The sequence below is a fragment of the Canis lupus genome, chromosome 12 (assembly GCF_011100685.1).
Source record: "Canis lupus familiaris isolate Mischka breed German Shepherd chromosome 12, alternate assembly UU_Cfam_GSD_1.0, whole genome shotgun sequence".
In the NCBI taxonomy this organism is placed as follows: domain Eukaryota; kingdom Metazoa; phylum Chordata; class Mammalia; order Carnivora; family Canidae; genus Canis; species Canis lupus.
This window is the reverse complement of record NC_049233.1, coordinates 41926902-41953412: the sequence shown is the minus strand read 5'-3', so window position 1 is coordinate 41953412 and position 26511 is coordinate 41926902. Positions and strand designations below refer to the sequence as shown.

The 26511-nt window shown below is 34.8% G+C and overlaps 1 long non-coding RNA gene and 1 pseudogene across 1 annotated transcript in view; both read right to left on the bottom strand.

Moving 5' to 3' along the window:
- Nucleotides 1-26511, bottom strand: part of LOC111098335 — a 472612-nt gene that overhangs the window by 55612 nt on the left and 390489 nt on the right. The window lies entirely within an intron of this gene.
- LOC100686402 lies at nucleotides 2773-3808 on the bottom strand (annotated as a pseudogene).

Sequence of the window (26511 nt, the reverse complement as noted above, 5' to 3'; positions counted from 1 at the left end):
TCCTAAATGTTTGCTGTGAGAGCTCTTACAGGAAAGGATTTTCTCTTTGACTCACCACCCCATACCACTATTTCACAAATAAATTTTGAGGTAAAGTAATTTGCTTCTCTGCCCAGATATCATATAATAGAAGAAAAAATAAACAAATTCCTTTCCTATTTTTATTTTTCAGAAAAATTATTTAAAAATGATACTCTTGTGATTGCACATTTTCCCACCAGTATCTGCAACAGCTCCACTAGAACTGGAACATTTTGTTTGCTGACCACAGTATAATGACTGTTGTTAATAACCTGCTTGATAAATGTTATTTGAATTAATCAAGACTTTAGGGAATTTCTCAATAGCCTGTCAACTTTCATCAGTGTGAAATGTAGAGATGACAATACGATAGAAAGGGAAGACTATTTGCAGCATTTATGCTATACATTTATGCAGCATTTATGCTATACACCTCAACGTTTGCCCTACTCCCAGTACCAGCCATCTCTCAGTGTTGTTTTTTCTTTATAATCTGTATCAGTAGCTTGTCGAGAAAGACTTGGACTGAAAAATTCATGAAAAGCATCCCCAAATATGTCTATTCTTTACTAAGTGTACACTATGTAACAAGTACTGTGTCTAGCAGTATGAATAACGACTCAAAGACGATATATGATGCTATTTGACAAATTAGCTCTTATTTATTATAACACCATGAAATTATTTAAGGAACAAATTATTTATTGATTTTTCTACCATGTGTTGAACATCAATTTTCATAATAACTATGAATTGTTATTATCACTTTCCACTTTCAGATGAGGATAGTAATGCAAAGAGAAATTGAGAAATATAGAAATTTGCCCAAAGTCATTCAGACAGTTCTTCTAGAGCCAAGATTTGGGCCACAGTAGCCTGGCTCTCACCACTAAATTATGCAGCAAAGGTTTGCTGGGTGATGATGAGAAAGCCTTGCCATATTATGTGATTTGTGTTAGAAGTATATTTTTAGACTGTAATATAGCTCTTCTGTGGCTTCGCCAAAGGTTTTGTGTAAAACAATCACATATTTGCTAACCTACCCCGAAGAAATATATCCATTGAATAAAGACTTTTTCTCTGAATTATCAGTTGAACATTATTCATTTACAAACCTTCGACAAATAGTACCACTCACACAACACAGTAATTAGTTTTAATTTCCTTTTGTCCACCTAAAATGAAGGTGGAGTAATTGATATCTTGGTACTGAGAATTTCATGCTACCTAAAAGCAAGTTTAGCACTTTAGTAACTTGAAAGGAGAGTTGACAATTGTCAAGAATCTTAAAATTCTGATGACCTCTGCCTGAAAAGGTTGTTTTATGAATTAAATTTCCTGTAACATGTTTTACAAATAAATTCTGCGTCTTAGATTTTAATGATACTTATTTCTGTTTGGTCTTAGTCTTCTGGCTCTAAGAAGAAGATTTTAAGATTATAAATACAAAGAACTCCACAGCTCTTTTTACTGTTAGTGAAATGACATCTGGTTAAGTGGATTCAATGTTTTAAGAAATGCCTCTCAGTCATAGACTTTCTTTTATGTCCTAACTTGGGCTTTATTATCTATCAAAATGCTTCATTGTTCTGTACTCTTTTGCCCTCCTTTTTTCATAACTATTTTGAAGTCTTTGTCCTCACACTGTAAATATTTAAAATGTGCTCTTAATGGTTCATGCTATGGTTTATCAAATATGTATAAAGGACCTGTTATGTGCTGGTACTGTTTATGAGTTGGAAATATGACAGGGAATTAAATTTTGCACTAATTTTAGATTGTTCACATTGCATAATAATGCTCAATTTATACAAAGGAAAGTGCACAGCATATATGTCTAAACTGAAAAGTTCACAATAAAACGAAAACCTCTGAACCTACCATCCAACCCAAGAATTGGAATATCATCAAAATCTCCAAAATCTACAAGTTCATTCCCAATTCCATTCCCTCTGCTTCTTCTCAAGATGTAACTACTATTTGAACTTGCCTTTTTTATTCCCTTTTTTTCTCCTGATTCTTATTGTTCTTTTCCTCCTTCTTCTTTAAGAGTTTTAACATAGGTGCATATATCTACTTTCACTGTTCTACAATATTTCATTCTTCATAAGGGCACAATTTTATTTATCCATCTCCTATTAAGGAATATTTGGGTTATTTTCAGATTTTACCATTATGTACAATAATGCAATGGACATTCTTTTATATGTTCTTTAATGTATGCTCTAGAATCTCTTTTGGTAAGTGATATTTTTATGAGAATAAAATCTCCAAACACTTTACTAATTTTAATTGAACTCTCAAAAATTGGGATGCACAGATGGCTCAGTGGTTGAGGTCTGCCTTCAGCTCAGGTTGTGATCCTGGGGTCCTGGGATTGAGTCCCACATCAGGCTCTTCACAAGGAGGCTGCTCCTCCCTCTGCCTATGTCTCTGCCTCTCTCTGTATCTTTCATGATTAAATAAATAAAATTTAAAAAAAAACTCTCAAAAAGTGTAAGATATATGTCAACATCTCCCACTTCAATGGATATTTTCAAATGTCTCCCTAGAATTTTTTGAGGGGGGAGTACAGTATACTTTATTGATGGTACATGACAAGGTAGAGCTCCTGAAGCCCCTCCCCTTCCTAGGGGCCTGGGATGTAAATTGGAGGTCAGAAGATTCTCATTGTGTTGGGGGATTAAGTTGGGGCAGGGACTCCCCAGCAGCTGAGGGCCTCTCTCTTCCTCTTGTTCTTGCTGGGGCTGGTGGTCCAGGAGGCTCTTACTCCTTGGAGGCCATGTGGACCATGAGAACCACCAGCCAGTTGCTGTAGCTGAATTCATTGTCATACCAGGAAATGAGCTTGATGAAGTGGTCATTGAGGGCAATGCCAGCCCCAGCATCGAAGATGGAAGAGTGGGTGTCACTGTTGAAGTCACAGGAGACAGCCTGGTCCTCAGTGTAGCCCAGGATGCCCTTGAGGGGCCCTCTTATGCCTGCTTCCACTACCTTCTTGATCTCCTCATATTTGGCAGCTTTCTCCAGGCGGCAGGTCAGATCCACAACTGACACGTTGGGAGTGGGGACACGGAAGGCCATGCCAGAGAGCTTCCCGTTCAGCTCAGGGATGACCTTGCCCACAGCTTTGGCAGTGCCAGTGGAAGCAGGGATGATGTTCTGGACAGCCCCTCAGCTGTCATGCCACAGCTTCCCAGAGGGGCCGTCCACAGTGTTCTGGGTGGCAGTGATGGCATGGACGGTGGTCATGAGGCCCTCCACGATGCCGAAGTAGTCATGGATGACTTTGGCCAGAGGAACCAAGCAGTTGGTGGTGCAGGAGGCATTGCTGACAATCTTGAGGGAGTTGTCCTACTTCTCGTGGGTCACGTCCATCACAAACATGGGGACATCAGCAGAAGGAGCAGAGATGATGACCCTCTTGGCCCTGACCTTCAGGTGAGCCTTCTCCAGCCTTCTCCATGGTGGTGAAGACCCCAGTGGACTCCACAACATACTCAGCACCAGCATCACCCCATTTGATGTTGGCGGGATCTCACTCCTGGAAGATGGAGATGGACTTCCCATTGATGACAAGTTTCCTGTTCTCAGCCTTGACCGTGCGGTGGAATTTGCCGTGGGTAGAATCATACTGAAACATATACACCATGTAGTTGAGATCAATGAAGGGTTCATTGATGGCGACAATATCCACTTTGCCAGAGGTAAAAGCAGCCCTGGTGACCAGGAGCCCAATACGGCCAAATCTGTTCACTCCGACCTTCACCATCGTGTCTCGGGGTTGCGGCGGGCACTGCACCAGAAGATGCGTCTGTCTAACGTGGAGGAGCAGAGAGCCAAATGTCTCCCTAGAATTTATGTTAATTTTTTCTTTTTTACATTTTGAAGCTTTATTATTTGGTTCATTCCAGTTATCTTTCTGTAAATTGAAACATTCTATTCTTAAGAATGATTGTAATTAGTATTAGAAGTTGTTTAATAAAAGACAGCTAATATTTTCATCCGCTATATTACTCAGCCAATGATTCCTAAGTATTGTTACATGGAAGCACTAGTGTTTGGCTAGGTATAATTTTTATTTTGATTTGATTGCATTAAATCTTTATATTTAATTTTCCCCAAATGTAGTCATTTGCTTTATTTCCTACTAGAAACATTTAGTAAATAATAATGAAAATAACTTTCCAGCATATAGCCTAAAGTTTAAAAAAATAGGTTTTTTATTTATTATTCATTTAATTAAGATCCTAAGTACACAGAAACTGCACTGATCATGATTCTCCGCCCATGCTATAGCCTTATCATTGATTTCTACATAAATCTATATGTTCACTTTTATCTCTTGATTCCTAATTTTTCTTTTTTCTTCCAAGAGGCACCAACTTTAATAAATTTAATGCATATCTTGCAATTTATCTGCCTGTCATTTATTTACATATTTATTATTCCAGAGCAAATAATACATGTTTTGTGTTTATGGAATTTTCATAACTGATATAGCACTACAAATAACATTCTCTTTCACATTTTACCTCGACATTTTTTTATATTTAGTCATGTTGTTCTTATTTACACAGTTCTTTTAACAGCTTTGTATTAACAACAACTAATACTAATACAAATACTAATACAAATTAGTATTAATACAAATTAATACTAATACAAATTTATAATACATTAAATATAGTTATCCTTAGTGACACTTGGGCTGACTCTAATTCTTTGCTTTCAAAAACTGCTCTGTTTAGAATAATCTCATTCATGTCTCTTTGGAGACCTGTGTGAACATTTCTCTGGGCTATATATCCAGAATAGAATTGCTAGATCATACATATATTATACTGTAATATATACTAGGTATATATTACAATATGCACCAACATATACTAAAATATATGTGCATATGTTGGGCAGCCCCGGTGGCTCAGCAGTTTAGCACCGCCTTCAGCCCAGGGTGTGGTCCTGGAGACCAGGGATCAAGTTCATCAGGCTCCCTGCATGGAGCCTGCCTCTCCCTCTACCTGTGTCTGTTCCTCTCTCTCCCTTTCTCTCTGTGTCTCTCATGAATAAATAAATCTTTAAAAATATATATATGTGCATATGTAATACATATTTATGTAATTCGTATTTTGTATATACTGTACATATATTACATATTTCATATATATATCACACATATTATGAATATATTTCACATGGGTATACATTCCCATATACTTACAACTCTTACTGCTATCTGACTTTCTAACTTTGGTAAACATTAAAGATATAAAGTGATATTTCACTGAAATAACCTGTGCTCTTATGATTACTATGTAAAATGTATATCTTTCCCCTCCTCAAAAAAAAAAAAAAACCCATAAATCTTTTGCAAGTGCATATTTGCCATTTAGGTTTCCCCTCTTATGAACTAATGCTCATATTCTTTTTTAATGTTTATGTCAAGTTGATTTTTTTTTTATTTTTAACAGATTAGCAGAAGTTTTTTTCTATATTTTAGCTATTGATCTTTTGTAATTGATGTAAATATCCCCTGCCAATATGACAATTTGCTTTCCTTTTGTCCTATAGATGGGCCTTTTGAGGTGTGTAAAAATCATGATGATATTCTCTTATATTTTCTTCTATCAGATTTACCGTTTGTTGTATTTTATAGTAAGGCATCGAATAATTTAGTTTTTATTTCAATAAATGCATGTGTGATATAGAAATTCTGAAATTTTTCCCATAAGGTGAATCAACTTTCTCAGTGCAATCATCTAAATAAGCTACTTTTTAATATAAATTTGTGGGGTCACTTCTGTTATATACTAAATATATTCTCACTATTGTAGTTGTCAGAGTGATTGGTATCAATAACATATTTTTAATAAGTATAGCTTTGTAATATATCTTAATATATGTAAAATACATGTGTCCTTTTTTATTTCATATTTTCCCCAAAAGGAAATTAATGCCTTTACATTTCATGACCATTATCATGAACTTTATCAAGTTCCTCACATATTTTCACCTTTCATTATATTCTTAAGAGTTTTAAAGTACTTTCCAGTAGATCAGTAGCATACTAAATAGTTTATCATTACTGTAAAGGAAAATTCTTTACTTTTTTTTTAAATGTTGATTGTGTTTTGTTAATCAAATATATTTTTTAATAGTTTGTTCATTTTCCTGAGTTTTCAATTTAAATGACCATATTATCTCCAAAAAAAAATAAACTTTATAAAGGATGCATGTAATAGATATAAATAAGACAGTTGCTTAGAAAATTGATGACAGTAGGTTGCCAATTGTCAGTATTAAGGAAGAATTCTGAGAAAAATAATGGCTTAAATAAAAATAATAGCAAACATTAAGGTTGAGTTGGGGTTTGGAATTTCGTAATGTCAAGATTATTACAGTATCCTGCATTTTTCTTTGTATATTCTTTCTTAGTCATGTCATAACAAAAATAAATATCATAAAACCAGTTAACTTTTACACTAGTTGTTTTTGGTTCCAGTCTAACAACATCTTAATAATTAATGCATTAGTTCCTCAGGTAAGACAAAAAAAGCTATTTGGTGAAAATATATTTATATATGTGTGAAATGTTAAATTATGAGAACTTGTCTAACATTTTATAACACACACATGCCAACACTCCCAAAAACAAATTCCATTTGGACAACTCCCGCAGCAATTTTTCAACCTGTCATTGCTTTCTTGGAACTTATTTTATGAATATAGATTAGTCCCTTTCTAAAATAGAAGTGGACATCTCAAAATAAGATTTTTTCTTTTATTTGTAAAAGGAAAATAACTAATGTAAGTGATATATGTTTGTATCATCCCATTTAAAACTGTTAGTCTGAGCAAATTCATCAGAGAGAAAATGTTTTAAACAAAAGCAAAATGGCAATCTTCAATAATTAGAGCTTTGTGAAAAATAGCCAATTGGTTAATTTCATTCTTTGCTTATGATATTGTAAAAAGAATGATCATGTTTATAATAAATATAAAGACACTGAGCTATATGCCTTAAATTTAAAAAAAGAAAAGAACATGTCATAATATTGAACAAATTTTCAATTATAAATGAACTTAGGTGACAAAATACCTATTAACATTTGTGTGTAATAAGTTTTCAGTGAGGTCCTTAAATATATTTCTAATCATAATATCAAAATCATACTATATTTAAATGTTATATTTCTGAATAGATATTATTTTTTTATTTTTTTAAGATTTTATTCATTTATTCATTAGAGACACAGAGAGATTGAGAGAGAGAGAAGCAGAGACACAGGCAGAAGGAGAAGCAGGCTCCATGCGGGGAGCCCAACATGGGACTCAATCCAGGGTCTCCAGGATCAGGCCCTGGGCTGAAAGGCAGCACCAAACCACTGATCCACCCGGGTTGCCCTTTCTGAATAGATTTTAATTCACTAGACTTTGTTTAGAATTGAGAAATAAGCAAGTATGAGGATATATAAACAATTTCTAGCAAAACTATTTATAAATTATTCAGCCAGATTCACTATTCCAATATTTAACCACTCATATTCAATAAATATTTACTAAGCACTTCTATGTGATCATTGTCCTAGGCAAAGGAGACATATTAAAAAAAGATTGACAAAGTTTTGAATGTAGATTACAATCTAGTGGGAAAGACCTATAACAATTAATTTTGTAAGCAATGAAAGTAATAGTTTTGGTAAAATAAGATGGGTATTGAGAAGAATGTAGTGTGCAATGGGAGCTCTATATGAAGGGATCTCTGCATGAAACTAAGGAAGAAGTTTTAGGAGAAGCCATGCAAGTCTTCTAGAGGAATTGACAAACATACAGACAGATGTTTAATATAGATTTAGGCCAGTGAATGGGAAAAAGGGAGAGGTAGGATTAAAAAATATTCTGGGCATACAAAGGGATTGTCTGTTGACAGTCACAGTAGTGAGACAGAGCTGACACAGCTGAAGAACTGAATGAGTTCTCTATGTCTACAGTTTGGTAGAAGGAAGGGTGATACTTAGAAAACAGTGTAAAGAGAAAACCACTGGTCAAGTACTGAAAAGGCTAATAAATTCTGTGAGTCTATGTGCAATCTTAGGCAGCCTAGGGTATCTGAGAAAAGTGTCATGGCCATATTTTAATTTCAAGAAGATCATGCTGGCATCATTCAGTGAGTGAATTAGAGAAAGCCAAAATGGTAGCCAGGAGATTTGGTAAGACACTATTGTAATCATCATGGTGCAGGAGGTACAGTCAACACAACTCCATGATCAATTAAGTATAGGGGGATACAGTAGAAGGAAAGTCAAAAAACACCCTCAAGTTCCTGGTCTTAGAACTAGGTGACACATATCATTCACTGAAGTAAGGATTGAGGGGCTTAGTTTTGGACAGTAGAGTTTAATGTATCTGGAACATATTCACATGAACATTTCCATTAGGAGACTGCACTCTAGAACTTAGGAGAGAGAGCTCAGCAGAAAATTGGACTTTTTGAGTCATCCATGTATATTTGACAATTGAAGAAATGTGAGAACCTGGGATATCCTAGGGACTAGAATGAGAAATGAGACCAGGGCAGCCTTGATAGTATTGCAGTGTTTAAAAATGTAGTAATGTGCTAAGAACTTCAATTCCTATCAAATGGTAACACTTCCTGAGAAAGCTTGAATTTTATTAAAATGAACTATCAATATAAAAAGGCAAAAATAATGAATAAGCTTGGTACTTAAGTATATCTGAAAATCTATCTGTATATATTGAAAAATCTAACGTGTTATATAAACAACTTGTGACTTGACTTTTGTTTCAAGCTCTTAAAAAAATCATTGAAAAAAATGTCTTCTATGTCATATTATTTTCAAGCAAAACAATTTACCATGCAGATTAGTGTCTCTCAGATTTTTGTTAAATATATTTGCTATGATTTTATCAATATTATGTTCACTAAGCAGAGTTATTAAATATACAAGACAGTGTTAAAAATGGGAGGTTCATCTTATGTTTAGATCATTTATCTTTTTACAGTTGTTTCTGAATTAAACTAAATAACTGAATAATAATTATAATCAATGAGTAGAAGCCTAGTTTACAAGTACAAAAGTAAAACAAAGCCCAAGACTTAAAGCAAGAAAGAATTTAAAACATTTTGTTTTGAGAAAGATGCTTAAAAAATTGACCCTCTGAGATTCACTTTAACATCTGTCTATAAACCTGAAATGGATTTAATTGTCCTTAATAAACAATACTAGCAATAATCCATCCTGAAAATCACTGAGAAATAGTTTACTTGGTGAGCATATCATACCTCCTTTGTAGCCTGAAGATGGAATCGACCTAAATTACAATCAATGAAACCTTGTAAACTTGTGTATTTCAATCTGTTCTGAAAGCAAATGGAAATGAAGATGTATACATAGATATTGAGTGGTTTTGGTAATATAGATATGTGCAGTGGCAAATGAGGAGAATTCCACAAACTACAACTTACTATATGCCTTGCAAGACAATTATTGTTTAAATCATAGTTAAATATTTTAATATAAATAGTATATTGTTCTACATAATTTTCATTATAACATATATTTTCCTCTGTCAATTATTTTTCTATTCTATCTCCTAGGACTAAATACAGGAGTGAGTTTATAATTTATCTTCTGATCTTTTCCTCAAGAACCTCCTCTACAAATTAAATACTTAACATTGTGTCAATATGGGACAAGAGTTGCTCAACAAATGTTAGTTTATTTACTCCCCTCCAAATTCAGTTTAGTTAAACAATAAATACAGAAGGTTTCACAAACTAATCATGCTTTAAAATTTAAGTTAAGGAATTTGATTCCTTGTTTTAATAGAAAGAATATGCTGCTAAAAGATAAGCTGACTGAAATAAAGGACAGCCGGTTTCTGAGAAGGCATTGCAATCTCTAAAGTGAACCTGAGGACAAAATGTTTCTGTCATTTTCTAATCCCAGAGAGCTATTTCCTTCTATTATTAAAACTCTGAGCTAGATCATACTCACATTCTTAATTAATGGCTTTGTGTTTTCCCCATTGAAATCTGCACAGCAAAGCTTTGAAGACCTCTCAGTTCCTTGGCAGGAGTATGGCTTTTATGAAACAGTCAACTTTAGCATGCTCTGAGGGCAAACGAAATGGTCAACTTCACAGGGGATGCACTATCAACCAAATCAAAAGCTTTCAGAGAAACTTATCCCCATATTGACTCTGCCAATATTTCCCACTATCCTTATCTCACTGAGTGCATTGAGTCTCCACAGATTCTTCACTGCTATCCTAAATAAAGAGCAGATGAGGAGGCAGGAGCTATGAACCATTCCAACAGCCCAATAAGACTGTCATCCCAAGAGGGAATAAATCCAGCCTGTGTAGTCTCACATAATTTAACATGTATACTGTATTTCACCTACTCAGAAAGGAATTATGCAAGAGGTATATGGTATATATTCCATATTCAGTAAGTACAAATACATTGACTACATGATTAATCTGAAGTTTAAATTTTATTCTCTCTATATAGCATGATTTCATTAATTCTTTGGTAGTGTCTAGCTATATGTAATACCAAATTTAATGTCATTATGTCAACAGACAGCTAAAATACTTCCCTGATAGTTAAAGGAATCTCCTAGAAGTGAAATATTAATAAAAGAAGTGCTTTGTCACTACCATTTGGCCATAATAACCAGAATTTGGGGGAGGCATCACAAAATGCTTCTTCCCTATATTTTATCCCACAATACCACAACTTTCAACTCTAAATGCCAACTGCTTTTTGTCAACTCCTAGTAAGGACAGGAATTATTCTGCCCTGTTATAAAATGTTTGACCATTTTATATAAAAATAAACCAAAAAACAAAGAAAAAGTCTAATTGACACCTATAATGAGCTCTAACATTGTATGGATAAATTGTACCTCTCTTTCCCAAATATTTTATTCATCTATATTTCAGCAGTTAGCCCAATATTATGTCTGATATCTGGGGCTTAGAAGTATATTGTAAACCCTTAACTCCTAGGGAACATGATATCAAATCAAACATTTAATCTACATGATTTTTTTAAACTTTATTGAGTGGCACAGGGTGCAGGACAAAGGATAAAATCTGTCTTGGTATGAGAGAAACTCTCTGAACCAGTAAGATCTGACATTTCACTTCCAACTTTTTCTTTGATCTCTTTACTTTGTTCAGAAGTGGTACTGTCCTTAAGGAATGAGAGTTAAGGTATTTTTGTTTGTTGATTTTTGTGTGTGCATTTTTGTTGTTGCTTTTGCTTAGTACTTGATACTTAGCTAGTTTTGAAGGTAGAGGAGATGGCAAATAGGAGTACTTAGGTTCATGATTTGGCCTAACAGTATCAGGATATAAATAGAAAAAAGACACATTTACCTCAGAATTAAGTATTTTGTAGATTTTACTAAATATAAAACTACTGGGATCCCTGGGTGGCGCAGCGGTTTGGCGCCTGCCTTTGGCCCAGGGCGCGATCCTGGAGACCCGGGATCGAATCCCACATCAGGCTCCCGGTGCATGGAGCCTGCTTCTCCCTCTGCCTATGTCTCTGCCTCTCTCTCTCTCTCTCTGGGACTATCATAAATAAATAAAAATTTTAAAAAAAATAAAAAAAATAAATAAATAAATATAAAACTACTATCTAATGTGTATAAAAATTCAAAGCACAAAAAAATAGGATAATGATAAATTAGTCAATATAGTCAAGGAGATAAAAAATACACCTGCATATTTAAGTATATATTAAAAACTTGGTATTTCATCCATAGAAATGATAGTTGCTCAGTAGCTATTCTTTCCTTCCTCTCTATAATTTCTATAATCTGATTATTTTTTAATTCATATACATTTTTTATTTTATTTTTAGACGAGTCAAGTATTTATATGTGTTCTACTCACTAAATAGTAGTAGTTCTTGTTCTGAGTTACTCTACTGGTTTCAAATTTTGTTTCCAAAACTATGTCAGTGAAACTTAGTCCTTAATCTATTACAAGATTGATTAATTAGGGCTCATATTTTTTAAAACAATGCTTCCTTAAAGTGGGTTTACTTGAATTATTCATTCTATCTATGTTTTTGATTCCCATACTTTCTAGTTTAAAAGCCCTTAGTGAGAAGACCCTAGGACACTTTATACACTAGATAATTACTTCCTACAGCAATTTTTATGGTTGGAAAATATAGACTTTTAAACTAGAAAATTGAAAATGTAATTTCAGCCCTATTATTTAGTAACTGAATGCCATCAGGAAATGTCCCTTACCTGTTTAAACCTGTTTCCTCATCTATCAAAGGGGTTGTAGGGAAGAAAGGGGCAATACTAGATATTGAGATTGTCTGCACAGTGTTAATCGTGCCTATCCATAGGTGTAGCCACTCATGCACTTGAAAGTGATGCTGACTCAACCATCAGTTGAGGAATGATAATCCTATTTTTCCATCAGAGTTATTGCTTTCAATAACCTCATTCCAAACTAACCTGCATATGGTTTTCCTATGGTCACAGATATGGGTTCTGTGATTCAATTCAGGCCACATAGATACAGGTGGAAATTTTCTGCTGCTGTGGGTGAAAAACAAAAATGTCAGAGGTACATTTCTCTACATTTTTCTTCCACGTGCTGTGGCACACATGTGTGAAGCCTGGAAGTGCTTGCAGCTATTTTGCCTCCATGAACTGTCAACTTTGGGTTAACACTGACACTATGGCAGACAGAGAAACAAAGAGAAATTGTATCGTTAGTGTCATCATTTAAGCCATAAGATCAAATCAACACAAAAGTCTGTCCTAATACCTACATTTTTTAAAAGCATGTTTGAGGAGTTTTGTTCACTTTTTTGTTTTGAGTGTTATTATTGCTTTTGCTTTTACTGGCACAAAAACAGACACATAGATCAATGGAACAGAATAGAGAATCCAGAAGTGGACTCTGAACTTTATGGTCAACTAATATTCGATAAAGGAGGAAAGACTATCCATCGGAAGAGAGACAGTCTCTTCAATAAATTTGCTGGGAAAATTGGACATCCACATGCAGAAGAATGAAACTAGACCACTCTCTTTCACCATACACAAAGATAAACTCAAAATGGATGAAAGATCTAAATGTGAGACAAGATTCCATCAAAATCCTAGAGGAGAACACAGGCAACACCCTTTTTGAACTCAGGCCATAGTAACTTCTTGCAAGATACATCCACGAAGGCAAAAGAAACAAAAGCAAAAATGAACTATTGGGACTTCATCAAGATTGTTTTTCTACTTTCAACAGGAGGAATAATCACTGCCAAGAAAGGATAGTCTACACCAATATGTACTTTATTTTCCAAATTTTATATATGCAATGTGTTTCATTTTGTTCTTAAAAAAAAAAAGCTTTTGTTTTGTTTTGTTTTAATGATCTTCTTGTGTGTGCCCCTCCATGTCCTTTCTGCACTTTCCCCCATCTTGTTAACTGTGCTAGAAAACTCACCCTTATGGATCATATTAAAACTTTACCCGTGTCCCCAGGCTTCTGTTGGGTTTAGAAAGACCAGACACAGATTGAAGGAAGAGAGAAGAAAGTCAGGGTATTTTTTGCTCTGGGCTTTCCCCACTAAGCATTTGCTTTGAACTGAGCGTGTCCTTCCACTGAAGACCACTGATGAGTTTGGATAACTGCTTCAGAGACCCGGGAACTCCTCTCTTCCCTTGTAACTGTGTCTTAGGAGTGGTAAAAACTTAGATGCTCTTGCACTGGGTTACAGTATTTTTTTGTTCTACAAACTTCACATATTTATAAATGAATCTTATGTGAGTGCTCTTCAAATTATCTCTTTGAGTAAGTCATTTATTTCTGATTGGAGCCCTGACTGATATGTGATTCAAATCAGGTAAAATAGAATTAACTGAACTATTCTGTGACCTGCCTGTTCTACAGAAGTCCATAACATTACTTAGAGTGGAGTTTTAGAATCTGCATTTTCAAATTGACCATTATAGCACATGCAGTAAAATAGAAAATATGAATTTGGTGGCTTCAAGATAGGGTTTCAACTACTTATTACAGAAAAAGGCTTTTCAAGAAATTTTATAAAATGTTATTATGAAATTTGGTAAAATTCTTTGTGTGATATAATCAAGTTATCTTTCACTAAAGAGAGAAGCTATTATGATGCAAACTCCCACAGGATTAGGTTAATTTTATGTCTTTTCATCAAGTTTGATAGTCCTACTCAGCTGTCCTCATATTGAATATATATGAAAAATTGGCCATTTTAGCTACTCAGTAAGCATTTGATAACAATGGAACATATTTTCTGAGCTACACATTATGTGAACTACTATGTCATTGTGGGAAAAATCCTGCGACATAAGCCGCTTTATATCAAGGCTTTCAAAGATGCGAAAGGAATTATCTCATGCTATGAGGATTTCAATAATGGCTTTAAATTATAGCAGGTTGGTACAACCCTGGTCCTAATGCAGTAGGAATAGTAGACCTAAAACTGCATTCCAACTTCTAAATAGAGCAATTACTTTCAGTCCCCTAAGGCTCTTGGTACACAAGCTCTAATACAACCTGATTTTGCATGCACATAACTTAACATGGCAGTCCAGAAATTACATAAATGCCTAATTCCACTGTGGCTTCTCAGGGTGTGAGTAAGCAAAGGAGATTAGTTTTAAATACCTGTTGCTTTAGGTTTAAAATGACCACTAACCACTACTAATCTGAATGAACACAGTGACATCTTAAATAGACATTACTTTTCCTTATATTATAAACCTCCTTAGTAAAGCATTTCTTGTGTCTATCTTATGAATAATTACAAAATACAGTCAGATACTTCTCTTTCTGATTTAATAGATTATGTATGTGCACACACATGGATTTTGGGATATGAGAACTGTGATTATCACCTGTCCAAAATTTTCTAACTTCAGATGATTAATAAGGTACTTGAGATGTGGTTTTCATTTAAATTTTAGTAAGCATGACAGTTTAACTGGGATTCTTATCCAAAGTATCTCTTTGTCTTTGAATTGTAAATAAAGCAAAATGACAAGAGTATTTGACTACAAAGTTGTGATGAGGGGAAGGAAAGAGGAAAGAAAATTGGTAAATTTCTACATTTTTTCTAATCTGAACTATTAGAGGAAATTTATAGAGGAAGAAGTTAAAGATTAAGTAGTCTATTATCCTTAATATTTGAAAACCTTCACTCCTATCACTGTAACAATTACGCTCATTATTTCCTCATACCACTTCTACCTCAGATTTATTATTCCAAGGATTTAGAAACTAAGGTAGGAAGATAGAATGGCAGGAATTTCCATGAGGGGGACAAAACAATGATGACTGGTCAGGTCCCTTCTTTAGTCCGTAGTTATAGCCAAATTACTTTCTAGAATAATTGAATTTTCTTTAAATATCAATTATTAACTGACTGGAGTGTGGGGTTTTTTTAAAAGACTTATTTATTTATTTATTTATTTATTTATTTATTTATTTATTCATGAGAGATACAGAGAGAGAGAGGCAGAGACACAGGCAGAGGGAGAAGCAGGCTCCATGCAGGGAGCCCGAAATGGGACTCGATCCCTGGTCTCCAGGATCACGCCCTGGAACGAAGGCTGCTAAACTGCTGGGCCACTGGGGCTGCCTGAGTGTGTGTTTGATATAATATAAAACCCAATAAATATTAATTTCAAAATTTTAAAAAGACAATTAAAAATCATTCAGTTTATTACTTTTTTACAAAGCAAATGGAGACTAGAACTTAAGTTATTTTACAGAATAATTTTACATATGATGTATTTCAACCCATTTTATTTATTTATTTATTTTTAATTTTTTTTTTTTTTTATTTATGATAGTCACACAGAGAGAGAGAGAAGCAGAGACACAGGCAGAGGGAGAAGCAGGCTCCATGCACCGGGAGCCCGATGTGGGATTCGATCCTGGGTCTCCAGGATCGCGCCCTGGGCCAAAGGCAGGCGCCAAACCGCTGCGCCACCCAGGGATCCCTCAACCCATTTTAAATATTTTATTTTGGGGCAGCCCCGGTGGCTCAGCGGTTTAGCGCCGCCTACAGCTCAGGGCGTGATCGTGGAGACCGGGGATCGAGTCCCACATCAGGCTCCCTGCATGGAGCCTGCTTCTCTCTCTGCCTGTGTCTCTGCCTCTCTCTCTCCTCTCTGTGTATTCTGATGAATAAATAAATAAAATATTAAAAAAAATAAATAAATATTTTATTTTTATTTTAGAGAGAGAGCACACGTGGAGTGCTGTGTGCACAGTGGGGGTGGGCTGGATCTCAAGACCCTGAGATCAGGACCTGAGCTGAAACCAGGAGTCAGTTACTCAACCAACTGAGCCATCCAGATGTCCCATCAACCCATTTTAAAAGAAACAAAGCTTCATGTCATTAAAAGACTTTGTCATTTAATCTATAATAATGTAGTTTATATGTATGAATATAAATTAAATTAGTATCTTTACATTCTACATCAAAGCTATTCGTCTAACGATGTTAAATATTTTTTACAAAGATTTTTTTTATTTATTTATTTATTTATTTATTTATTTATTTATTTATTTGAGAGAGTAAGCAAGCACAAGCAGGGGGAGTGGCAGAGGGAGAGGGAGAAGAGAAGCAGGCTCCCTGCTAAGCAGGGAGCCTGACATGGGGCTCCATCCCAGGATCATAATTTGAGCTGAAGGCAGATACTTAACCAACTGAGCCACCCAAGTGCTCCATGTTAAATATTTTATAACACCTAATGGTGTAAAATATTTTAAATATACTGCCAAAAAGTATTTTAATAAAAAATTTAAAAATGCATGATACACTAATTTAGATATATTTATAAATATTCTTTCATATAATGGTTGCTAATCAAAAGTGCAGCTATCATTTTTAAGAACTTACTATGTGGGATCCCTGGGTGGTGCAGCGGTTTAGTCCTGCCTTTGGCCCAGGGCGCGATCCTGGAGACCTAGGATCAAATCCCACGTCGGGCTCCCGGTGCACGGAGCCTGCTTCTCCCTCTGCCTATGTCTCTGCCTCTCTCTCTCAGTCTGTGTGACTATCGTAAAAAAAAAAAAAAAAAAAAAAAAAAAAAAGAACTTACTATGTGTACTTTTCTGTTTATACTGACATAGTATTTAGGCCCAAGAAAACATCGGTGATTGACATTTTTCATAGTTTAAATTAAAATGACCTATGTTAAGTACGACCTTCAGCCACCCAAATAAAAGAAGATATTTCCTAAACTCAACTTTATAAATCTTTAATAAATCTCTTACTAAATCTCTTTAAACACATCTGGAAATCAAACCCTTAGAAATCATATATAATAGCACTTTGTTGAATAACATCTTTTTTAAAAAAGTTGGGTAAGGTTTGTAAGAACTTCACTATAATAATTAAAGTAAATGCATGCAGGAATTAAAATATAATAGTATTCACAAGTACAATATGTTGAAAACAGATTGATAAAAATGTTAATTTATGATATAGTCAGTCTCTTCACAAGAAGATCTGAATCATAAAAAGTTTTGAAAGTAAACTTCAAGACTATGAAGGTGGAATATTTGACACCAAGACTCTAATGGTTCAGAAATTGGGGTTGATAATGGTTGAAAACTGTGAGTATTCAAATTCAAGGACAGAATGGTTTTGAAAGTTTGCAGTGTAGGCTGTAATGCAACATATTCCTAAAAAGCCTGAAAATTCTATATTATTTACTTCTCATTCTCTTTCCCTAAAATGTCTGCTAAATACAGACATTTCCTTCACAATATTTCAGCATGTGCTAAAACCCCCTTTGGCTGTAGAACCCTCTACTGCCTAAGCCTTCCATGCTTGGACATTACCTAATTTAAAATATCATTCTTTATCTTTGCCTCCCTGTAATTGTGTTTCATTGTCTATTTGTCAGCATTCTGCAAATTAAATGGAACAAGCTAAATCATTATGTCTCTACATTTTATTCCAGTCTAACAATTTTCAATTTCTTTCAATAAATTTCTTGTGGTACTTTTTTGAGTTCCTAGATCTTCCAGGTCATATCAACTTTTGATATCAACTGCCTCATATCAACTTTTGTATTAAAATATGCTACACCAAACTATAGGTATGACTTGACCTGACAGAATGGGGTCATCATTTTGTTCTGAAAAATATTTAATTACATACAACAAATATTATTATAGGCTGCAGTGGCATTAAGGCACACTAGGCGTTAAGGGACTAAAAATACAGTTTGAAGACTACCAATTATTTGTAAAAACTAGAGTGACACAACAAATAGGCACAAATAATGTGAACTAATCAGATAGAACAGAGCTTTTTTCATTTAAGACTTAATTTTTCAGAGCAGTTTTACATTCATAGCAAAATTGAGAGGAATGTACAGAGATTTCCCATATACCCACTGTCCCCACACATGCCTAGGCTCCTCCACTGTCAACATCCCCTACCATAATACATTTGTTAAACTGATTAACCTACATTGACACATTATAATCATCCAAAATCTATAGTTTATATTATGGTTCATTCTTGATGTTGCATATCCTATGGGTTTAGACAAATGCATTGTGACATATCCATTATTATAGTACCAAACAATATTTTCAGGGTCCTAAAAATCCTCTGTGCCCTGACTTTTCATCTCAACCCCTCCCTGCTCCTGATAACTGCTGATACTTTTACCATCTCGATTGTTCTGTCTTTTCAAGAATGTCACATACAGTTATAACTTTTTCAGATTGGCTTCTTTCACTTGTTAACATGCATTTAAATTCCCTCCACATCTTATCATGGCTTGACAGCTCATTCTCTTTGGCACTGAATAATTTCCCATTGTTTGGATGTTTCCCCATTTATCCATTCACCTACTGAAGGACATCTTGGTTGCTTCTAACTCTTGGAATTATGAATAAAGCTGTTATAAACATCTATGTGCAGGTTTTTGTATGTACATAGGTTTTCAACTCCTTTGGGTAAATAATACCAAGGATCATGACTGTATGGTAAGAGTAGGTTTAATTTTGTAAGTAACTGCTAAACATGGTTTCAAAATGACTGTGCCATTTTTTTTCATTCCCACCAGGATTAAATGAGAAATCCTGTTGTTCCACACTCTCATCAACATTTGGTGTTGTCAGTGTTTTGATTTTGGCCATTCTTATTGGTTGTATAGTGCTAGTTCATTTTTATTTTCATTGCATTTCCCTGGTGATGTATAATGTGGAGCATCTTTTCATGTGCCTTTTTGTGATTTTTTGATTTGTGATTTGATGAGGCATCAGTTAAGGTCTGTGGCCCATTTTTCAGTCAGGTTGTTTCATGTTGTTATTTTAAGATATGCATACATACATATCTTTTTATAACAGTCTTTCTTTTTTTTTTTTTTTTTTTTAGTGGGGGAGGTGGGCAGAAGAAGAGGGAGAGAAAGAATCTTAAGCAGACTCCACCTCCAGCATGGAGTCTGATTCAGGGTTTGATCTCACAACCCTGAGATCATGACCTAAGCTGTAATCAACGGTTGGATGTTAATTGATTGAGCCACCCAGGCACCCCCAAAACAGTCTTCCATTAGATGTGTCTTTTGCGGGGCACCTGGGTTGCTCAGTGGTTGAGCATCTGCCTTTGGCTCAGGCCATGATTCCAGGGTCCTGGGATCGAGTCCCACATTAGGCTTCCCACAGGGAGCCTGCTTCTTCCTCTCCTATGTCTCTACCTCTCTCTGTGTGTCTTTCATGAATAAATAAATTTTTTTTAATTTTTTTTTAATTTTTATTTATTTATGATAGGCACACAGTGAGAGAGAGAGAGGCAGAGACACAGGCAGAGGGAGAAGCAGGCTCCATGCACCGGGAGCCCGACGTGGGATTCGATCCCGGATCTCCAGGATCGCACCCTGGGCCAAAGGCAGGCGCTAAACTGCTGTGCCACCCAGGGATCCCAAATAAATATTTTTTTAATGTGTCTCTGTAAATATTTTCTTGTAGTCTATGACTTTTTTCTTTTGACATTGTCTTTCACAGAAGAGATAGAAGCTACATTTTGAGTGAGGTTATATTTAAAAAATAAGGAAAATTTTAAGGAAGAGTAGAAGAAAAATATATTTTCTTGGATTAGCAAAAGGAAAGAAAATAGAATGAAAAGATATAATGTGTCCCAGAATTAGGGGGATGATGGTGTTAATTTAGAATAGTTGGTGATAGATAGAAAATGAGACTCCAAGGACAACTGAATTAAATTGTGAAGAACCTTGAGTGTCATAATGAAAAATGTAAATCAGTGATAGCCAGATGGGAGAGCCAGATTTTTGAAGAGAGGAATAATACAGGTTTTGGCTGATGTGATACATGATTCACCTATATTGTATTGAATTTACTGTTAACACATTTGTAATGTTGTTTCCTCAACTCCTTATTTGTGCGGTTGCTATAGGACCTAGATCAGGAGTGCAACCCAATCCTGATAAGTTCCATCTTTTTAAGGATATCCATCAACACAACCTAGCTGGAACCTAACAATGATGCTGGAACTCTCTTTCCCATATTTGAAGCAGTCGTGTATTTGTAAACTACTATCTTAAAAACATACATAATTGTTTTCCTCATCTTTCTTTTAAGTTAAAAATATAAAAAATAGGGCAGCCCAGGTGGCTTAGCAGTTTAGCGCTGCCTTCAGCCCAGGGTGTAGTCCTGGAGACCCGGGATCAAGTCCATGTCGGGCTCCCTGCATGAGCCTGCTTCTCCCTCTGCCTGTGTCTCTGCCTCTCTCTCTCTCTCTCTCTCTCTCTCTCTCTTTCTCTCTCTCTCTCCCTCTGTGTCTCTCATAAATAAATAAAATCTTTAGAAAAAAATTTTAATAGCATTATGCCTTCTTTATAGGCCACATATCAAAGAGAACTCTGCTGCATCCAGCAGAAGGAAGCAATGGCATGGGATTGGAAACAGGCCTTCCTACTGAGTAAGCTATTGCTACTTGCACTCTGTGAACCTCTTGGTCTTTATTTGTAAAATAGGTGGTGGTAATAAGACCAAACTGACAATATTACTGATAAAATTAGAGAATCATTAAAAATTACATTTATATAGTGGCTCTTATTCACATAAGATAAGCATTCAATACATAATAGCTTTTATGTATATACATATTTATACCTGTTATTAATAGTAGTAGTAATTTTATTTCCTTTAAAAATATTCATATTGCATATTAACTTTTACTCAAGAATATAACAATTGAAATATCACTTTCATACTAAATAAAATATTTGAATCTTTTAATACAATGTTGGGAATATAGGACATTGTCTTTTGACCAAGAAAGAAATTTTTGTTAGGTGTAAATCATGGGAAACTGATTTCAACTCTTAGGCCACCAAATCACAGTGACTTCTCACAAGTACCATTAAAGGCAGAGACTTAACTTCTCTTGAGTGGTTTGTGTATTTGAAATAAAACTAACATCACTATATCTGTATGCAACAGAGTTACCATTTTTCCTTTTAGAGTGTCTTTTCAATTCATCAGTTAACCAGAGGTCATAGGAATATTACCTTCTTAAAGCTTTAGAGCATACCTTTTAGGCATCATTAATATTTTCATTCTTCTTTGGAAAAATGTTTTAAGTTCTTTGAATAAGAAATGTATTTGGATGCAAAACTTTATGAAAGTAAAGTTTGTTAATTTGTTTTGTTTTGTTTTTATATGTGAACCTTCTAAACTTTCAAAAGTCGAAGATGTTTGAGTACTTTTTTCTCTCTTCTATCCATGCCAGAAATGCCACTTTCCTATATGAGAAAAGAGAACAGATTTAGAACTGTCTCTGTATATCCTTGGTTTTGTATTCAAGTTGCCTTGGGATCTCAATCCAATAGGTTCTGCTACTAGAATCACAAATCTGAAAAGACACAATTTGTATTCAATATTAGGATTACCCTTGCACTGATACTAAACTAGAACCAAAAATGCCCTCTGGTAGGTGTAAAGCATTTTTATTTCATCCCTCTTTTCCAAAACCCCTATATACCTTGTGATTCTAAACTTGAAAGATTGAGTCAAGATGGGCAATATCCTCTCACTGGGATAATACTTTTGTTATATCTTTATTTGGTACTTCAAAACTTTACCAAAAATTGAAAAGGTAAAAAATACAAAATTTCTCCTTTGATCTTTCATACATGTTCAAGCCAATGTGATCTCTCTAGAGAGCCCGACTTTGTTCAGAGTTGTTTCCTCATTCTACTGAAAACCCTTCAGTGACTCATATCTGCCACAAATCAAACTCAAAATTCCTTAGCCTCACATGTGAAGTTTTTGACTATCAGTACAAAAATTGCTTTCCCATTTTTATTTCCAACCACAAGAGCCCTCCCCTTTGGGCACACTGAATATCACTCCATTTTCCAAAGGTACTTTCCATTTTGCTATCTTTGAGACTTTGTTTGTGTCATTCCTTCTCTGAGAGATGGAATTCCCTCCCTCTTCTCTTCCAGTCAATATCCTACCTTGACCTTGCTTGGAATGCTACCATGGATCTTGAAGTGTGTGCTGATGTTTGAGAATTTGGGAAATATGTCACTTGGAGAAATTCTGAGTTTTTTACTTCTTATATTGCTGGTTGGCAACAAGGGTACATTTTCTAACTTGCCAACAAGATAGTTTAGGCTGAGTTTTCTCATTTTAAAAATGACACATTTTCATCTGACAGAAGGGCTTAACAGAAGTAAAATCTAATGGAAAAATATTGTTATACTTTAAGCATAATTGTTACTATCTCATCATCCCATCTTTAATATTTTCCCAGGTTGATTAGCAGGTGAAATCAAAATTTATTGAAACATTCCACTCACTTTAGCTTCTGGAAAACTCAGTACTGTGAGTAGTTTCAGCAAGTATTTACAATTCCCATTGGAACCTGAAGACAATCCTTCCTTAATCTCGCCACTCATCATCATCAGCTTCATATTTATGAACAACATTTTTACCATGGATATCATTTCATTTTCATTTTAGTTTAATTCAACAAAATGAACTTTACAAATAAAGTCTGCATTTAAAATGAGCCATCTACTAAAATGAATAGAAAACCAGATGCCTGAAGGCCCTCAAGTCAACAGAGTATTAGAATCAAGAAACATTTCATGGGGCACATATTTAACACATGTTACTGTAAAGTCCATCGAGTATTAAAAGTAACAAATTTTGTCTGGTTTTACTTAGTGCTCATAAGACACTGATTGATAGATCTAAAGATAAAAAGGAACGCGGTGAAAGTTTAAGTATGAACCACAACACTACAGCAGCTCAAAAGTTCTTACCAATTGTGTCACAGTGATGTTTCTTTAATCTTTAACACTGGCAAATATTTATCACTACTGGTTGGTATCTTACCCTGTTCTAAATGCCACACTAATGGCCACATAATTATATTATGACATAGGATATCATAACATTACAGAAAGAAGTCAAGTTAGAGGATTCTCATTTATTCCTGGTTGGCTTTGGACTTGGTTTAGCAATACCAAAGTATTGTTTGGAATTCTGTTGACCTTGGGACATATGGGTGGCTCAGTGGTTGAGCATCTGCCTTCAGTTCAGGGATTGATTCCCACATCAGGCTCCCTACAGGGAGTCTGCTTCTCCCCCTACCTACCTCTCTCTCTCTCTCTTTCTCTCTCTCTCTCTCTCTGTCTTTCATGAGTAAATAAATAAAATCTTAGAAAAATCTATTCACTCTATGAATGATCTATCAACCATTCATTGTGTAGAATATTCAATCAGGTATTTAGGGCTATACAGTCTAAATAATTTTTTTTTAATGATAGAATGAGCTAGCTTTGTAACAAAACAGAAAGAATTCTAAGCACATGAATGTTCTATTTATGTATTTACATTTGCAAGTGTCATTTATTAGAATCAAAGCAGTTTATTATTCTTTACAAATCTTCAGAAGCTATTAATAGTATGTGTTGACATGTAAAAGCTTGGATGCATTCTAGCATTGTGTGTATTTATATGTAGTTACTACCTAAACCCATGATAAAAAATAGTGCAAGTGGCTTGTAATTTCCTTTCCCTATTTGGTTAAAATATTTCACACATTTTAAAGTCTACCTCTTTACTTCTTAACTACCAGCACATACTTGTTTCAATAAAGCCTAGCTTATCCTTACAATTTAATGATTAAAATTTCAGTAGTGTTAACCTTTTTCTTTATTTTTTGTGCTATTTAATGTAATAAGTGTTTTATAGAGCATTTTGTAATTGTGTGCTTTTTAATAACTTTGTCAGCAGGAATAATATACAAAATATTTATTTTTATTCTTTTTTTTAAAAGAATTTTTATTTATTTGAAAGAGAGATGAGAGAGAGTATGAGCAAGGGAGAGGGGCAGGAGGGAAAGGGAGAGGGAAAAGCAGACTCCCCACTTAGCAGGGAGCCCAACACAGGGCTTAATCCCAGGACTCTGAGATCATGACCTGAGCTAAAGGCAGATGCTTAATGAACTGAGCCACACAGGAATAATATACAAAATATCTAATACACATAAGGTAAGTGCTTTAACCAGTCACCTTGGATTCTTTACTCTCTAGGATGCCACAGCTAATCTGAACAATCACTGCCATCAAAAGCCAATATGTGGGACACCTGGGTGGCTCAGTGGTTCAGCGTTTGCCTTCAGCTCAGGGCATGATCATTATGGGGAGCCTGCTTCTCCCTCTGCCTATGTCTCTGCCTCTCTCTGTGTGTCTTTCATGAACAAATAAATAAAATCTTTAAAAAAAAAAAAAGCCAATATGTGTGTTCTGGTTGTATATCAACCTTGTTCTGAAGGATGCTCTACTTCGTGATTTGGGTGCTGAGAAACACAAAGACAACAGAGTAAGTTCCTTAATGTCTCTCAACAAATACACTTTTTTTTTTTTGGAACCAAAGTATAAAGGAATCATTTGGTGATGTATTGCCTATTTTTCACTCATTGATTAATTCTGGGTCTATTCAGATGGATTTACAGGCTTAACTGAATTATGAAGACAGCATGTGTAATTTGGAAGACATCATTTTCCATCAGCTTGTGTCCTATTTATAGCCTTCCATTGTCTGGCCTCTGAAGGTATTGTCATGTGAAAAGTGAAAAAATCAGGGTACCAGATCCAGCTTTGCTACTAACAAGTAATACATTCTCAGATTAATCATATCTTTTGGATTTCTGTTTCTTTCCTTGAAAATCTAAGATTTCAAATTACCTATCTCTAAATGTTCACATGACTTTTTAATTACTTGATTGAAAATATGTTTGAAATAAAGGCAGATATTTCTAGCGGTGATATACAGAATTTATTTTATTATGAATAAAAGGAGCATTCCTTTTTAATGTTATTTTAATCATGGGTTGAAATCTCAGGACTTTTTTACTAACTTCAAGCTCATATTCATCAAATTCTGTACTCACTGGAGATTATAGGCTTTAAGTTTTCCATACTGTCTAGCTATTAACTGTTCTACCAGACAGTAGTGGTAGAAGAATAATCCGAGAAAGATTGAGCAATTATAGAGAATTTATCTTCATTTCTCTCCATAGAATCATTTTTAATTTGACCATTTATCTTGTGTTGATTTGAAGTTTGTCTTTGTCTTATCACTGAAAATATATTCATTAAGTATTTACATAATATTAATACTTCTTCAACAGACATTCCTGAGGAAACAAATATTTGAAAATAATTTAGTAAAATGGTTCCATGGAAAATAATACTACAATTATCTGATCATTTGGTGGCATAAGGTTGTTTGTATAGCTTGAAAGGTGTTATTGAACACTTTGGGGTGGAATTCTCAACCTCAATTTTGAAAACTAGACTAATTTGGACAACTTTGAAAAAATACTAATAACTGGGCTCTACCTCATAACATTTCATTCAAAATGTCTTAAAACATTAAGTTAGGGTAACAATGATGTGGGAAACAAAGGCAAAAGAAAAAAAATAAATTTCATTACTACTTATAGCCCATTGACAAGTTTTTGAAACAAGTAGAGTGACCTTCCTCTAGGGACTCAGCTGCCTTGAATTTGACACTCTGCTAAGGGCAAAAGGCAATCTTAAATTAACATAATCCCAACCTCCAGGATCCTGTAAATCTACTTTAACATATAAAAATTCCTTCGGAAACTTCCTTTATCTCTACTCCCCAAGATACATGTTAGCAATCATCTCCCAAGCATATGGCCCACTGATACACATCTGAAGGGTCTCATGACTAAGGTTTTATTAGACAGTAACAAATAATAGCAGCTAGCCCCCTCAAAATTCTGGAAACCTTGCTTAAAAATTCCTGAGAGACTTATGCTATCCTTAACCCTCTCCCAACTTGAAAGAATATAATCAGTCACCACACACAACTCCAGTGCAACTCTTTCCACCCACAGGTCCTGTCCACGTG